The sequence below is a fragment of the Myotis nattereri genome (genome assembly GCF_964212035.1).
Source record: "Myotis nattereri genome assembly, chromosome: 16".
Taxonomy (NCBI): domain Eukaryota; kingdom Metazoa; phylum Chordata; class Mammalia; order Chiroptera; family Vespertilionidae; genus Myotis; species Myotis nattereri.
Window position 1 is genome coordinate 17233960 of NC_138091.1, and position 4686 is coordinate 17238645.

At 49.7% G+C, this 4686-nt stretch overlaps 1 pseudogene across 1 annotated transcript; it reads right to left on the bottom strand.

Moving 5' to 3' along the window:
* Window positions 1-2770: 2770 nt before the first annotated feature.
* Window positions 2771-4477, bottom strand: LOC308531807 (keratin, type II cytoskeletal 8-like; annotated as a pseudogene). Its single transcript has 3 exons — window positions 4401-4477; window positions 3451-4081; window positions 2771-3197 (listed from the first exon to the last, which is right to left on the bottom strand). The product of its transcript is annotated as a keratin, type II cytoskeletal 8-like (transcript).
* Between the last annotated feature and the right edge of the window lie 209 nt (window positions 4478-4686).

Here is a 4686-nt window from a genome sequence, read left to right on the forward strand (position 1 = left end):
CATACCCTCTGCCATACTTACCCTTCTGTTGGGCATGTCTGTCCTCCTCTCTATTTATTTACAGTGTTAAGGAGTAGCAAGTGGCCTGCCTCTTCTACCTACTCAGGTAACTCCTTTGCCACTGATTGAATTCTCTGTGTTTCCATTTATAGGATTTTACCTAGCTTTGTTCTGCTGCCTCTGCCAATTTAAAAATAATATTGAGACTGTGGGCAAGACAATCAAACTGCATTTGACACTGAATGTCTGCCAAACACACACTGTGGTGAGTCGGAATTGCCTGATAATAAAATTAAATTTTTTTATTTTATTTGTTTTAATTTATTTTTAATCAATGATAAAATTTTAAACAAATAATGTAGCTGCATTATTATTATTATTATTATTATTATTATTACTACTACTGCTAGAGGCCCTGTGCATGAAGATTCAGGCAAGAATAGGCCTTCCTTTCCCTGGCAGCTGGCACCGGCTTCCCTCTGTCACCCGGGACCTGGGCCTTTGCTCTGGCTGGAGCCACCTTCTGCCTTTGCTCCGGCCCTGCCACCCTCCTGGAGCTCCCTCCACTCCCCACGCCCCCATAGCAGGCGTCCCGTACACCCCGGCCGCCACCATCTTTGTCACATCAATTTGCATATGTCCTCCTTATTGCCTGTGGGCGCCGCCATCTTTGTCACAGAGTGATGGTTAATTTGCATACTCTGTCTTTATTAGATAGGATCATTATTATTTTTGTTAATCCTCACATGAGGATATTTTTTCTATTGACTTTTAGAGAGAGTGGAAGGGAGGGAGGGGGAGAGAGAGGAAAAGAGAGAAACATCTATGTGAGAGAGACACATCGATTGGTTGTCTTCCATGTGCACCCCAGCTGGAGCTGGGGATCGAGCCTGCAGTTGAGGTACATGCCCTCGACCGGAATCAAACCCAGGACCCTTCAGTTTGCGGGCTGACACTCTAACCACTGAACAAAACTGGCTAGGAAGATACATGTTTATTTTGTTTGTTTTGCAATTTTATAAAAAGAGGACAAATGATACTGTCCTATGAAAGTTTTATTTGGAACCTGAGAGTTTCTAGTTCCATCACAGAGGCTTCTACCCAGCCCTTCTCATGGATGGGAGGGCTCTTATGTGCTTAGACTTCCAACTCCAAATGTGCTCTGAAGCTCCAGGCTATCCACCCACCAAACACTCGGTTGCTTTTAGGTATTTTTCTACATATTAGGTTATTGGCACCTACTTGGTAACGTCCAAAATGTGCTTTCCTGCCTGGACAGCTTGCATACGGTCTCTGTCAGTGATCTGGGCACATCACAAACGATGACGCTGCTACTTAGATAAAGATAGCGCTGCTTATTTTTCAAAACAGTGTTTTGGCCAATTATATTACTCCCTTCTACCCCAAGGGTGGGCAGGACATGCATTTCAGTCTCCTTCCACAGCTGAGTAAAAACACGATCAGAAAGTGCTAAGTGCTATCCTCTGTTGCCCAGGTCTCTGGCTCCCAGTTTTGGGCGCTTCACAAGCTCATGTTCCTCCTTTTTCAGGGCCCTTACCTCTCCCCTGACCCTCACCACCCAGCTGCGCACTGGTGCACTTGACCTTCACACAGTCAGGAGCTTTGTATGGTTCCCCAAGTAAAGCTGAAAAGAAAAGAAATGACGTGAAATGAAAGCCAAGTAGGCATCTGACAAGAGTTGCTTTTTTCCTAATGTATTTTAGGGCCCCAAGTATTATTCCATAGATTTATTGAACATTCCTATTGGCACACAACCCGACAAATCTCAGTCTACATCCCAGATGCCTGCCTAAATGTAAGCAAAGAGCAAGGGTGGACATGGTGGTTTTTTCTGTAGACAGCCTTCTGTTATGTGGGCTGGGATATGTGGAATCAGGAACCAAGCTAAAGAATCGGTGGGTAGATGGAGAAGGGCGTGTCCAGATGAGGACCTGTTAGCCGTGGGTGTTAATCATGGTCACCTGTGATGGTAGCAAGAGCACGGGCACCCTGCGGAGATGGAGAGAGGAAGCCTCAGGCTCCCTCTGCGTCTGAGGCAGGACAGGAAGGGGTATGTGAATGTGAGGAGTCACAGTAGACCTGCAGAGGGTCTCACTGAGTGGGGTCTTCTAGCCTTGGCTTTTTATTTTATTATTACTATTATTTTTAGCTAGCCTTGGCTTTTCTTCAGTACCGGGCATTTGGCCCTTGGGGACCAAGGGACTAATCCTCACTATGGTTACTGTAGTTCACACTATGGAACGTTCTGAGTAAATAACCACTTTTTCCAAAGAAGCCTTTTGTTGTGTTGCCAGTGATAGGTTTAAGTTGGGGCTCATTTTTCTTCTCTCTAACGGGCAGTCAAATGCTTGCTGATTCCCAATGTGTTCGACTGGGGTGTATGGCTGTGGATGGACAAAAATCTGTAACATGAGTTTTTCATGATCAAAAGTGATAATTGGTAGGCGAGGCATTATAGGCCTTGGCCGGGGAGCTCAGCTGGTTAGAGTGTCACCCCATGTGCCAAGGTTGTAGGTTCAATCTCCGGTCAGGGCACAGGGACATACAGGAATCAACCAATGAATGCATAAATCGGTGGGACAACAAACTGATGTTTCTCTTTCTCTCTCTTTCTTTTTCTCAGAAAAAATCAGTAGAGCTCTGAAGGTTCCAGTGCCGCCCTGAGAAGTGCAAGGAGCCAGCCCGAATGTGTCCTGCCATTCGATGCCTAGTCCACCCTCTCAGCGCCCACCCTCCCTGGAGGTAGTGTCTAAGCATCCTTGATGGCCAACTCCCCATACTGCTCACCAACAGTGATAGGGCCTCCAGGGAAGCCCTCAGGCTTCTGAGGCCCTCGATCTCAGCCTGGAATTGGCTGATGTTCTGGTTCTTTTCAGAAATCTCAGTATTCATGCGATGCAGGTCATCCCATGCTTCCCAGCCAATGTCTGCAGCTCGTCATACTTGATCTGGTACATGATCGCAGCCTCAGCCCGGCTGCAGTTGGGGATCTCCATGTACTGGGCCTTGACCTGGGCGATGATGCCATCCAGCTCCAGGGAGCGGTTGTTGTCCATGGACTGCACCATGGATGTGTGGGAGGTCTGGACTGCAGGCCATGAATCTCCTCATACAGCTGCCTGTAGAAGTTGATCGGATCGGCCAGCCCTTCCAGGAGGGGCTCCAGCTCTGCCTTGCTCGTGCAAGCTTCATCTACATCTTCTTTTTAAAAAATCCTCACCTGAAGATACTCTTTCCATTGATTTCCAGTGAGAGTGGAAGGGAGGGAGGTAGCGGGGAGAGAGAGAAACACTGATGTGAGAGACACATCAACTGGTCACCTCCTGTGCATGCTGTCACAGGGACTGGGGAGCCTTTAACGGAGGTACATGCCCTCGACTGGGGATCGAACCCAAGACCCTTCGGTCCATGGGCTGACACTCTAACCACTGAGCATACTGGCCAGGGCCATCCACATCCTTCTTGATGAGGACAAATTCATTCGCCATCTCTGCGCTTTCTGATCTCATCCTCAGACTTACTCTTCACGTCCTCCACCAGCCCCTGCATGTTGCCAAACTCTGCCTCCAGCCTCAGTTTGTCCTGGGCCAGTGTGTCCAGCTGCTGCTGGAATTTGTTGATGTGGCTCTCGAACATGTCGTCCATTGTACTGCGAGTCGTCTGCTGCTGCAGGAGGCTCCGCTGGGTCTCCAGTATCTTACTCTGCTGCTCCCGGCTCCGCACCTCACCCACGAAGGAAGCAAACTTGTCGCTGAGGGTCTCGATCTGCTCCTTGTCCCGGTGGTGCACCGCCTGAATGTTGGGGTCCACCTCCAGCTTCAGGGGCCTCAGCAGGTTCACTTGGACAGCTGTGAGGTTCCCCACATTATCAGCCCTGCCGTAACCCCCGGCCAGACTCACGTTGGCATCCAGGCCAGCTGGTAGCCGCTGCCCACCGGGAAAAGCCGCCGTTGGTGCCGGGCCCACTCGAGCATGAGGGGCTGGTGAAGGCCCCGGGGGACTTGGGGGTCTCCTGGTCACTCTTGTGGACATCATGATGGCCGGAGTGGAGGTGAGGAGGCTGAACCACACAGAGGTTTGAGAAGGAGCCAAAAAGCTGCTTCTAGTTGGTGTGATTTAACTTCCGGGATAAAAAAAGTGAGGAAAGTAAAAGCACCCTCCAAGGGTGCCTGTGAGACTAAGTCTAAAGGGGACCGATGGGAACTGCTTCTGTCGAGAGGAAACTGCTTCTGCCCAGCTGGTTGTGCATTTTTTACTCTGCGCGAGGGCACTCGGCCAAGGGCCAAGGAAGTGAGTGGGGCTGAAAGTCCTGCCTGTACTCCAGGCCAAACCACATGCACAGGTCTCCCCAGACACATGGTGGGGCATTTGAAACAGACACAGGGAACTTCGAAAAGCCCAGCGTGAAGGGCTCGTTTTCAGGGCCCAGGTCTGTGGTGATTTTGCTCATGAGCATGGACCCATGTGCCCATTTAGCCCTAATGAGACCGGAGCTACATGTGAAAAACATGGGACAGGGCATGAATCACTGATTGTCGGCACGCGTTTACTTCCAAAGGGCTCTCTCCTGTATTTCTGCATGAGAGATGCTCACCCAAACGCAAGATGGAGGTAAATTTGAGGAGGATAAAGATGGGACAAAGCAGGGGACACACAGAGCTCACA